Source organism: Chiloscyllium punctatum, chromosome 1 (assembly GCF_047496795.1).
Source record: "Chiloscyllium punctatum isolate Juve2018m chromosome 1, sChiPun1.3, whole genome shotgun sequence".
Lineage (NCBI taxonomy): Eukaryota > Metazoa > Chordata > Chondrichthyes > Orectolobiformes > Hemiscylliidae > Chiloscyllium > Chiloscyllium punctatum.
This window is the reverse complement of record NC_092739.1, coordinates 91,967,640-91,979,700: the sequence shown is the minus strand read 5'-3', so window position 1 is coordinate 91,979,700 and position 12,061 is coordinate 91,967,640. Positions and strand designations below refer to the sequence as shown.

The following is a 12,061-nucleotide window of genomic DNA, read 5'->3' as shown; positions in this document are numbered from 1 at the left end:
GCTTCCGAGACTTTATAAAGCTCTAGTTAGGCCCCATTTGGAATACTGTGTCCAATTTTGGGCCCCACACCTCAAGAAGGACATACTGGCACTGGAGCATGTCCAGTGGAGATTCACACGGATGATCCCTGGAATGGTAGGTCGAACATACAATGATCAGCTGAGGATCCTGGGATTGTATTTGTTAAAGTTTAGAAGGTCAAGGGGACCTTCTAATAGAAAGTTACAAGATAATGTATGCCTTAGAAAGGGTGGCGCTGGGAAGTTGTTTCCAATAGGCGGGGAAAATAGGACCTGTGGGCATAGCATTAAAATTATGGGGGGGTCAATTTAGAACAGAAATGAGGAGACATTTCTTCAACCAGAGAGTAGTGGTCCTGCGGAATGCATTGCCACAGAGCACAGTGGAGGCTGGGACATTCAATCTCGGCCTTGAAGACATTTATAAATTCTTGATCTTGCATGGAATTAAGGGCTACGGCGAGAGTGCGGGTAAGTGGAGTTGAAATGCCCATCAGCCATGATTAAATGGTGGAGTGGACTCGATGGGCCAAATGGCTTGACTTCCACTCCAATATCTTATGGTCTTATGATACATTAGAGTTCAAACATGCTCACATGAAGCAGACTGCATATTGTAGTCTATGAACAGCAGCTTTACCATATTTACAAATGATGACCACTACAGGAGCACCACTGGATCACATTTTAATCTCTGTATGTAACTCAATTGTTTTGAAAGGATTTTTCAAAGCTTCAGTGGTTGACTTACATATTACGATATACAGTTATTATTATTGTAAGCTTTGCTTTCATGTGGTCTGATCTACTTGCTTACTTAGTGGGACTTCCCTCTAATATCCCAACTAACCTCGCAGTTCTACACAGTAGTTCAGAGTTTGTTTTGGGAGCGCAAGATGTTTGAAAGTGTATATTACTCTGATTATAAGTGGTCAAATTGGAGTTGAGGCTGTAACTTCTGTTCCCAAGGCCCCTGCTTCTTGGTCCTGATGTTCTCTGGAGTGTGTGTGAGACCCCTCTGATTTGAGTGACTTCTTTTAACTAGTTATTTGGTCATTTCCAAGTACAGTGGCTTAGCAGTATTTGATGTAACAATGCAATTAGCAGAAGTTAAATTGAGTTTCCATCTCAGGAAGAGCTGTGCAAAAAACTATATTGGAAATGTTCCGTATTGATTGAGCTGACCCTACGAGCTGAGCTGTCTTAAACAGTTTTACTGAAACTCAGATGTATCATTTCACCCAAAACCTTGCAGCATTGTCTATCAACAACCCATTGAATCGTCAACCAAGGTGAATGCTTTGCATATCTGTCAGCTTTGATTCAATTTGACAGTGAATACTCCAAGCTTCCTGGCTTAATATCTCAGTTCCACTGTTTTATTAACACCTCTACAATATAATCAGTCGAGGTAACCAGTTTGCATACCTGTGTGTCAGGCCTGATCCAATTCCCAGCAAGGTGCTGACTTGTCCAGTTTTTCCAGCATGCCATTCAGTTGGCCAACATTGCTAGCAGTGTCCCAAAAGAGCTTTCATTGCATTTAAAAGGACCGTTCCACTACCTACGTTCCCCTGTGCAGTTCAGAGTCCAGTCTAGCATTGCATGCATGTGCAGACTGACTAGGATTTTGGCTTTGTTGTGACAGTGTTATAGAAAGTAATATGCATGTGTTGTAATACTCGCACCCAGTCTCCTTTTAACATAAATTTGGGATTCCTGCAATTGGATTCATTTCTCCCTATCCACTTGATTGGCTTTATGAAACCTCATTTTATTCAATGCTGCTTATTTCCACTTCTGTATCATCTATGTCAAAGTCATTTCAGCACGGTAGGAGGCTGTTCAGCTCATCAGGTCCATGTCTGTCCCTCCTGTGACACCACTGCTGCTGAAATCTTTACTCTCAAGCCTTTGTGACCTCTAAAACTTCATTCTTGTGGAGTCCTCTTTCCCAGTTTCTCTTTTTACATAAGTTCTTAACTTACCTGAAGAAACAGCTACCTGTATCCTATTTTCGCCCTGTTTCTCACTTTATCCTTTTCATTGACTTATTGTGAGTATTACTGTTCCAGCATATTAAATTTAAAATCCTTGCTACTAGATTTCTAGCTGTTCTATCACACTTTCTCTTCTTTTAAAAATGATCTCTGAGCTCGTATTTTTAACAATCTGGGTTAGTCTGAGCTTCAGTGAACTTAAAGGAAATTAGCACAACAGAAAAGTATATTTATATTCAGAAAGGTTCCAGTGGAGAAGAAAAAGTCATAGACTTCTAGCAATCTGTCTGGGTGGTTTTTCCTGCATGGATCAGCATTCAGGCAGGAATTTCCATTATGAATGTTTTCAAGGAATGTTTATATAGTAAGCAATTAGGGATGCCTTGTATATAGAGTACCTTGGACATAGTTGTATTTTTGACTATTATGTTCTCATTTTTTGTAAAGGTTACATTAAAATATTGAATTTGCATTGACACATGGGGTAAGGGCCATACTGCTAATGGGATCATTAAATTCAGACTTGCCCTGATGCATTTGATACTTCAGTAATTTTATTTATGGAGTTCTATTTTGGACTAGAAGAAATCAATTATCCCAGGTTTTTATCTTGCTATGTGCAGATCTAATAGGCCAGCTAAAGTTTGTTTTACTTTCAGACTGATATGTCATAAATCAATTATTAACTTGTATATGGCTGTTTCAGTGCTTTACAAACATGGGTACTTGATTGAAGAAATTTTAAATGCAGAGTGGAAGAAAAGAAAGAGCGTTTTTATGGGTACATCATGCTTTAATGTGGACGGGAATACGATGTGAAGACATGGTAGTTGAGAAGCGTAGAGGGGGGTCAAGGATTTGTTCAATTTTAGAAAGGGTGACTGCAGCAGAATTCAAAGGGCGATGAATATAACCGTTGGCAGCATAACTTTATCATGAGGAGCAGCTAGTTAGTTAAATGGCACGTTTGTTGGCAGAAGAGTCGGGAGAACAGTAGAATGGCCTTGTAGGTAAGTTGTATCTAAGAAGGGCATTGTGTTATGAATTAGGCCAGACCACTCAAAACATTCTTAAGCAGGCAGCCCCAGACCATAACTTTGCAATTTGTTAAGTGTACAGTGAAAATAACTGGAGTTAGATAGTTAGGTTGACTACTAGATTTTAAAACCGACAAAATTTTATTCACTAAATCACAATGAAACACAAAGAACAGAATAAAGAGCCCCTACAGAGCTAAGCCTATCCAACTAGATTTAATTGTGCTGTTCTGAATATACACAGGTCCCAATATGCAAGCTCCCTTTAAAAACCAGTAGACAGGTTGAAGTTGAAGGGCAGGAAGAGAGAGTGTGAATTTCCACACAGCTCCCTGTTAAACCTCCAACCAGCTGAAGACCTGAACTAAAACTGCTGAGTTGACCACTCCCCTTTCTTTATACAGATCACTTCTACAACATGACCATTTTGACCTAAGGTCTCATCTGTTTACATATAAACAAAAGGCCTCTCAAAATCCTTTTCGTTTCTGTACCAAACCAGGCTGATTGGAGCCCAGCCCGATATATTGCCCCTCTGGAAAATAAAATCAAGGAAAGAGTCCCCTTGAGTCAAGGAACAGCTTTTAGAAAAAAAAGGACTGGCTTTGTGACAATTGGAACATCAAAGAGTTGCAATCTTGCTTTTACATCAGGGAAAGCCAACTGAATCTTATCTTGGATGCTGGCTTGGTACACTTGGTAAAGACTTAAATGTCATTTCGTTTGAATAATTGATCTGGATGGAACTTTGAAAGTGTTTTATTTCTCTAATGAAATTAGCATCAACATAAATGGGCTAATCCTTCATTATAATATCTACACCTTCACACAGCTGTTTTTCCAAATTATCTAAACAAACCCAAAAATGAAAAAAATTGTTTGCAGCATTTTTGTATATGCTGTCTCTTTTCTTCAAGTTATTTTAAGGGCATCCATCAAAAGAAAAGAAGGTTCCACTCAAAACTTGACTCTTGGAAAAGTTTTTCATCAATATTAAGTACATTGTCAACAGTGTCATCTTATTTTCATTTTTTTTCTTTGATCCACGCACTTGTAGACTGCACCAAGCAGATTTTCTTTTGCTTTGGGTTCAATTTCATAAAACTTTTCCTGAGTCCCTTACACAAAATGTGTGAGAGAATTGGAAAGGTTTGCAGATGTACTAAAATCTGTCCATGAATCCTTTAGACCTTTTGTTCATTTGTGGAGTTGATCTAACAAATAATTCCAAAGTTCCAAAATGAGCACACTCACTAATTCCTCCATTCTGTCCTGCAAATGACGGCGGCTTCCTTCCTTGTTTCACAGTTTTTTGCTGCTATCACTATGAAGTTGATTGAGAGCATTGTAATTGAACCAGAACTCTCAGCTACGGGTGAAATAGTCTTTTCACAAACTTCCAAACCGTTGTTGGACAGATATTTTGCTATCTAAAAGTTGAGTGTTGTCAATATCGGTCACTCATTTAAGAAATAAGGAATTTCTTTACTCAGATGGTTAATCTGTGGAATTCTTTACTACAGAGGGGTGTCGAGGGTGGGTCATTGAGACATAGAGTCATGCAGCAAGGAGACAGACTTTTCGATCCAACCACCAGAAATGCACTTGATACAAATTCTTTGAGGCTTTATTCATCATAGCTGGCAACCTTAACCAGGCCAAGAGGGTGCTACCAAAATACCATCAACATATCTCCTATCCCACCAGAGGGCCAAAAGTCTTTTGACCATTCTATACAACTATCAAGGATGCCTACCGCTCCATGCTTTGTACGCACTTTCGAAAGTCCGATCACAATGCTGTGTTCCTCCTCCCAGCTTACAAGTAGAAGTTGAAACATGAGGACCCAGCACAGAAAGTAGTACAATGCTGGTATGAGGGAGCAGAAGAATTTCTGTGAGCCTGTTTGTAATTAATGGACTAGTCCATATTCAATAATTCACTGGCCAACTTAGACGAATATGCCACCACTGTCATGGTCTTCATTAGCAAGTGCATAGAGGACTGCATGCTAAAGAAGTCAATCGGTATGTTCTCCAACCAGAAACCATGGACGAACTGGGAAATCCATTGTCTACTGGAGCCTAGGCATGTGGCGTTCATATTGGATGACCTGAACCTTTACAGGAAATCCAGATCCAACATCCGCAAGACCATCAGAGATGCCAAGAGGCAATATCGGCCTAAGTTAAAGACCCAAAATAACCATACGAGCACCCGCCGCCTGTGACAAGGCCTACACGACATAACAGGATGCAAAATGAAGCAAAACAGAATAGCAGCCAAAAACGTGCCTCTCCCTAAGGCGTTCAATGCTTTGTTATGCTTGGTTCAAGCAGAATGCCAGTGGATTGGTGTCACCTGCCCCAACAGCCCCTGATGCACCTGTTCCCTCAGTCACCGCTGTAGACATCAGATCGGCCATCTTGAGAGTGAAACCAAAGAAAGTGACAGGTCTATATGGAGTCCCTGGCCATGCACTTGGATTCTGAGAGGACCAGCTAGTGGAAGTATTCACTGATATCTTTGACCTCTCCTGGCTACAATCTGAAGTCCCCAACTTCTTCAATAAGACCATCATCAAATGGTACCAAAGAGAAAACATGCAGCATGCCTTAATGACTACCACCCAGTGGCTCTGACCCCATAATTATGAAGTGCTTTGAGAGGAGTGGTCACATCAACACTAGCCTCCCAGCCTGCCTGAATCCCTTGCAATTTGCCTCCCAGCACAACATGTCCATGGCAGGTGCCATTTCCCTAGCTCTACACTCATCCCTGGAACATCTGGATAATAAGGATACCTACGTCAGGCTTCTATTTATCAATTACAGCTCCACATTCAACATTATAATCCGAAGCAAGCAAATCTCCAATCTCTGAGACCTAGGTCTCAGCTCCTCCCTCTGCAACTGCAAACAGTGAAAATAGACAACAGCAACTCCTCCACGATAACCCTCAACACTGGCGCCCTGCAAGATATGTACTCAGCCCCCTACTGTTCTCCCATTCATGAATGTGTGGCCAAATGTTGTGCACGTGCTGTATACAAGTTCACTGACGACACCACCATTGCAGGTTGGATATCAAATAATGACGAGACAGAATACAGAAAGGAAATAAAATGCTTGATGTCACCGTGCAAAGATAACAAACTCTCCCTCAATGTCAGCAAAACTGAAAAGCTGATCATCGACTTGCTGAATAAAGGAGGAGGACATGCCCCATCTACTCCAATGGAGCAGAGGTGGAGAGGTTCAAGAGCATCGAGTTCCTAGGAGTGACAATAATAAACAATCTCTCCTGGACCTTCCAAGTAGATGCAACGGTCAAAAACGCACGACAACACCTTTTCTTCCCTGAGAAGTTAAGGAAATTCAGCATGTTGCACCATAGAAAACATTCTATCTGGGCGCATCACGGCTTGGAATGGCAAGTGCTCTGCCCAGGACCATGAGAAATTACAGAAAGTTGTGAACGCAGCCCAGACCATCATACAAGCCTACCTTCCATCTATTTACACCTCGTTGCTGTGGAAAAGCAGCCATCATCATTAAAATCACCTTCCACCCCGATTATAATCTCTACTAACCTCTTCTGTCAGGCAGAAGATACAAAAGCTTAAACACACATACCAATATGTTCATGAACAGCTGCTTCCCTGCTGTTATAAGACTGCTGATTGGATATCTCAAATTTCAAATCTAATTTTGATCTCTCTTTTGTATACCTCCTATATGCAGCTGTAACTTCGTATGCCTTGGCTCTGTTCAAACACTCTTATGATCTGTATGTCCTTGTATGTTATATGCCTGTCCTGCACGCAAACAAAACTTGTTGCTTTACTTCGGTACGTGACAACAATAAATCAAATCTAATCAAAAACTCAGCCAGATTTTATGAACTGAACTACTCCCATGTGCTTGCATTTGGCCCATATCCCTCGAAACCATATCTATTTATGTACATGTCCAAATGTTTTTTAAATGTTGTAATTGTACATGCCTCTACCACTTCCTCTGGCAGTTCATTCATTATAGATACCAATTTCTTTGTGGAAAAAGTAGCCCCTCAGGTCCCTTTTAAATCTTGCTTGTCTCACATTAAATCTATGCCCTCTAGTTTTGGCCTCCCCTGCCCTTGGAAAATGATTTTGGATTATCTATGCCCCTCATAATTTTATAAACCTCTATAATGTCACTGCTCAGCCTCTGAAGTTCCAGCCAATCCAGCCTCTCCTTCTAACTCAAACCTTCCAGATTCGGCAACATCCTTCTAAAACTTCTCTTTATCATTTCTATCATCCTTCCTATAGCGGGGCAATGAGAACTGTATGCAGTGTTCTAACAGTGGCCTCACCGATCTCTTATACAGCTGCAACATGACATCCCAACTTCTATACTCAATGTCTGAACAAGGTAAGCATGCCAAGCCCCGCCTTCACCACCCTGTCTACCTGCAATGCCTTTTTCAAGAAACTGTGCACCTGCAACCCTCAATCTCCCTGTTAAACAGCACTCCCCAGAGCCCTACCATTATAATTATTAAGCATATTCAAGGCTGACCGAGATTTTTAACCAGTAAGGGAATCAAAGCTTTTGGGGAAAGGGAGAAAATTGGAGTTGGGATTGTTAGATTAACCATGATCTCATTGAATAGTAGAGTAGACTCTATCAGCTGAATGGCCAGCTTTTGCTCTGTCTTATGGTATTATGGACTTGGCACACTTACTCCTTAACCTGTCTTTCTTGAACTCATGTTTTCATCAGCCATCTGTTTCTGGAGCTTTACTTATGGACTTTTAATTTACGCAGCTCTCCATTTGAGCTGAGATGGTTTCAGAGATTGCAAAAATTTTAGCACCTCTGCTGTTGTAGACCTTTTCTCACTGAATGAACCTGTACACTGTCTGACTTCTTCTCAGTCATTCTGTCTTTCTGTGTACTGGACTTCTGTCGGTAGGCGGCAGCATTTTCTTTCTCATCTGTACCCCTTTCATAAATGACTGAACTATTTTCACCTCAAAGGTTTTACATGCATGTATACAATGCATATCTCCAGACGTCCCATATTCAGAACAAATGTAAAATGAAACTAAAATCATGTCCTCTCCTTTTAACACACACGATAGAAATATGGAAGTAACTTAAAGCTATACTTTGAATTTATATACCTAAAGCCACATTCCGGGATGATATCTTGGAAGGGCCATCAAATGATGCTTTGTGAGTAGAATCTAAAAATGAAACTGGGTAATCATACTGTTAGGAGTATATTGTTGACCTCCAACAGTCAGCAGGCATGTAGTAAATTCACTAAGACATGTGAAAAATAATAATAAAGTAATTATATTTCTGGTTTTAACCTACTCCAACATTAATTGGGATATTCATTATATGAAGGATTTTGAGGGAGAAGATTTCTTGACATTTGGTACAGCTTTTTATGTCAACATTTAAATGGTCCTACAGGGGATGGTGCAGTGCTGGACTGAATCCTGGGGAATGAAGCTGGGTAGGTGTTTGAGCTGATAGTGGGGGAGCGTTTTCATGATAGTGATGACTGCACCATATGTTTTAAGTTTATCATGGAAAAGAAGAAAGATGATCTGAAAAAAGGTTTTGGATTGGTGTGAGGCAGATTTTGTTAACATATGACAGGATCTGGTCAAAATAGACAGAGAACAGCTACTTGAGAGTAACTCTACAGCTGAAGAACAAGAGGCATCCAAAAAGATATAGGGATAGTACAAACACAGCATGTTCCCTTTAGAATGTAATGTTGAAGCAAGAAACCCAGAGAACTCTGGATGTATATAAATACTTAGAACTGGATAAAAATGAAAAGGGAGACTTACAATAGGCATAAAGGGAGCAAAACAATGAAGGACTTTGAAGAATCTAGGATGTGCAGGGAGAAGTTGAAGAAAGCAATTAGGAGAGCAAAAAGGGGGCATGAGAAAACACTAGTGGACAAGAATAGGAGAATCACAAAGTATTCTATAAATAGATCAAGAGGAAGAGAATAACCAGACAAGATTAGAACTTATTAGGAAAGAAGGAGACAACCTGTATGTGAAGCCAGAGGACATCAGAGTGTTTAAGAAGAGTTCTTAACATCTGCTTTTACTCTGGAGAAGAAGGATGCAAGCACAGAATCTGAGAAGATGAACTGTGAAGTTCTTGAGCAGATTGAAACAAGAGGATCAATACATCTCGGGATGTATTGGAAGTTTTGGCAGTTTAAAAAATGGTCAGATCCACAGGTCCAGATGGGGTCTGTCCCAGGCTGTTGTTGGAGATGATGGAGGAAATTTCAGGGGCCCTGGCCCAATTTTTTAAATTGTCTCTGGCCACAGGGGAAGTTCCAGAAGACTGGAGGACAGCTAATGTGGTTTATCTTCACAAGAAGTGTGGTAGGGATAGACCAGGATACTCTAGACCTCTGAGTCTAACATAAATAGGAGGAAAGCAATTGGGAAAAAATAGTGAAGTAGAAAATTAGTCTCCATTTAGAGAGGTAAGGTTTGCTCAGGGATAGTCAGCATGTTTTGACAGATGGAAGCCTTCAAATCTGGTGGAATTCTTAGGGGACAGAACCAAGTGTTTGGATGAGGTGGTTGATGTGGTTTATATGGATTTCAGCAAGGCCTTTGACAAGGTCCCACATGGGAATCTGATAAAGAGGTTTAAAGCTGATGGGATCCAGGGTGACTTGGCAAGATGGATCCAACATTGGCTTAGCGATAGGAGATTGTTCGTACAACTGGAACCTGGTGTCCAGTGATGTACCACATGGATCAGTGCTGAATCCCTTATTGTTTGTGATATTCATAAATGATGTAGTAATAGACTCAAACAGTATGGAAATAGAACTTTTGGTCTAACTCATCCACACTGACTAAGTTTCCCAAACTAATCTCATCCCACTTCCCTGCATTTGACCTTTATTCCTCTAAACCTTTCCACTCATGTACCTGTCCAGATATCCTTTAAATATTGTAACTGTTGGGGGATTCAAGATGGTGGTGACCCAGTAGGTCCGAGTTTGCTGAGCTCTGCCCAGGACCCAGACAAAGTGGGGTATCCACCCCTCCTCTCACGTTTTAAATCACTTTACATAGCTTTTTCCCAGTTCCTACAGCCATTTGCAGCAAACTTTAGCAGTTTGGTACATTTTAAAATGACTAAAGGAAAAGGACACAGAGTTCGCAACAAGCAGGGACATAAGTCATTTGTTTAAATGGTGCACCTGGAATGTTAAAGGAAGCCACTCACCAATAAAAAGGAAAAGGATATTATCAAATCTTAAAAAAAGAGCGGTTTGATGTAGCCCTTTTACAGGAGACACACCAAATTGATAAGGAGCACTTGAAGCTATAGTAGGGAGGATTTGGTCAGGTGTTCTTTTCATCCTTCAAGTCGAAAAGTAGGGGGGTGGCCATTCTTGTTCGGAAAAATCTTCTATTTCAAATGTTAGGCCAGATGAAAGATGAGTCTGGACGGTTTATAATACTTAAAAGCTCTAATATATGGAGAAGGGTACGGGATTTTGAATGCATACTGCCCCCTGACATGTCCTTTTCAATTCGTAACAGATGCGTTCTCCAGGCTGAAGGCCCTTTGGGTACGTCACATAATTATAGGGGGAGATTTTAATTGTATTATTGATCCTGAGATGGACAGGATACCTAGGAGCTCTGCGGGCATGTCTCTGCGATCTAGGCTGCTGGTTGATTTGAATAGGGAGCTGGGACTGGTAGGTGTGTGGAGGTGTCTTTGCCCTGAGGGTAGAGATTTCACTTTTTATTCTAACCCACACTAGTGCCACACCAGAATCGATATGTTTTTTTGTCCCCTTGATTTTTCTGAATTCGATACTTTCCTGTATAATAAGGAATTATATAGCTATTTCTGATCATACAGCAGTCTATATAGAGGTCAAGATTAGCGGTGATAAGATAGACTCCCGCCACTGGCTTATGGACCCTTTCCTATTGAAGGATAGTAAGTTCATAGAATACTTCTTGCATGAGTTTAAAGTTTTCTGGGACATTACCATAGGTATGGTCAGCAACCCATCGGTGATGTGGGAGCCTGCTAAGGCATATGCGTGCGGCCTAATTATTTCATATTCTGCGACCCGGAAAAGACAAAAGGGAGAGCAACAGCATCTGCTTGAGGTTTGCCTGAAAGCAGCTGAGTCAGTGTATGGTGATAGGCCTTTCATAATTAAATTACAGCGGATTATAGCCCTCAGGGCTACCTTGAATGCTACTCTTACAGCGATAAACCGGGCAGGTAACTAGCATAGAGTCATAGAGATGTACAGCATGGAAACAGACCCTTCGGTCCAACCCGTCCATGCCGACCAGATATCCCAACCCAATCTAGTCCCACCTGCCAACACCCGGCCCATATCCCTCCAAACTCTTCCTATTCATATACCCATTCAAATGTCTTTTAATTTGCAATTGTACCAGCCTCCACCACATCCTCTGGCAGCTCATTCCATTCACGTACCACCCTCTGTGTGAACAAGTTCCCCCTCAGGGCTCTTTTATATCTTTCCCCTCTCACCCTAAACCTATGTCCTCTAGTTCTGGACTCCCCGACCCTAGGGAAAAGACTTTGTCTATTTATCCTATCCATGCCCCTCATGATTTTGTAAACCTCTATAAGGTCACCCATCAGCCTCCGATGCTCCAGGGAAACTCCCCAATCCATTACATCTATTAGAGGTAGTGCTGATATTTTGATTTGTGATCCTAAGAAGATCAACTCAACTTTTAGAAAGTTTTATTTTAAGTTGTACCAGTTGGAGGGCTGCGCGGGTAGAGCGAGGAGAATGGAGTCCTTTTTTAAGAATCTGGATCTTTCGGGCATAACCCTGGAGCAGGTGTCCTCTTTGAATGCCCCCCTGACAACTCATGAGGTGCAGGAGACGGTGAGGCAGCTCCAGAGTGGCAAAGCACCCAGGCCAGATGGATTTCAGGCTGAGTTA

General features: G+C 41.2%; 1 protein-coding gene across 1 annotated transcript in view; it reads left to right on the top strand.

Annotated features, from left to right (window-relative positions):
- Nucleotides 1-12,061, top strand: part of ipo11 (importin 11) — a 410,923-nt gene that overhangs the window by 124,296 nt on the left and 274,566 nt on the right. The window lies entirely within an intron of this gene.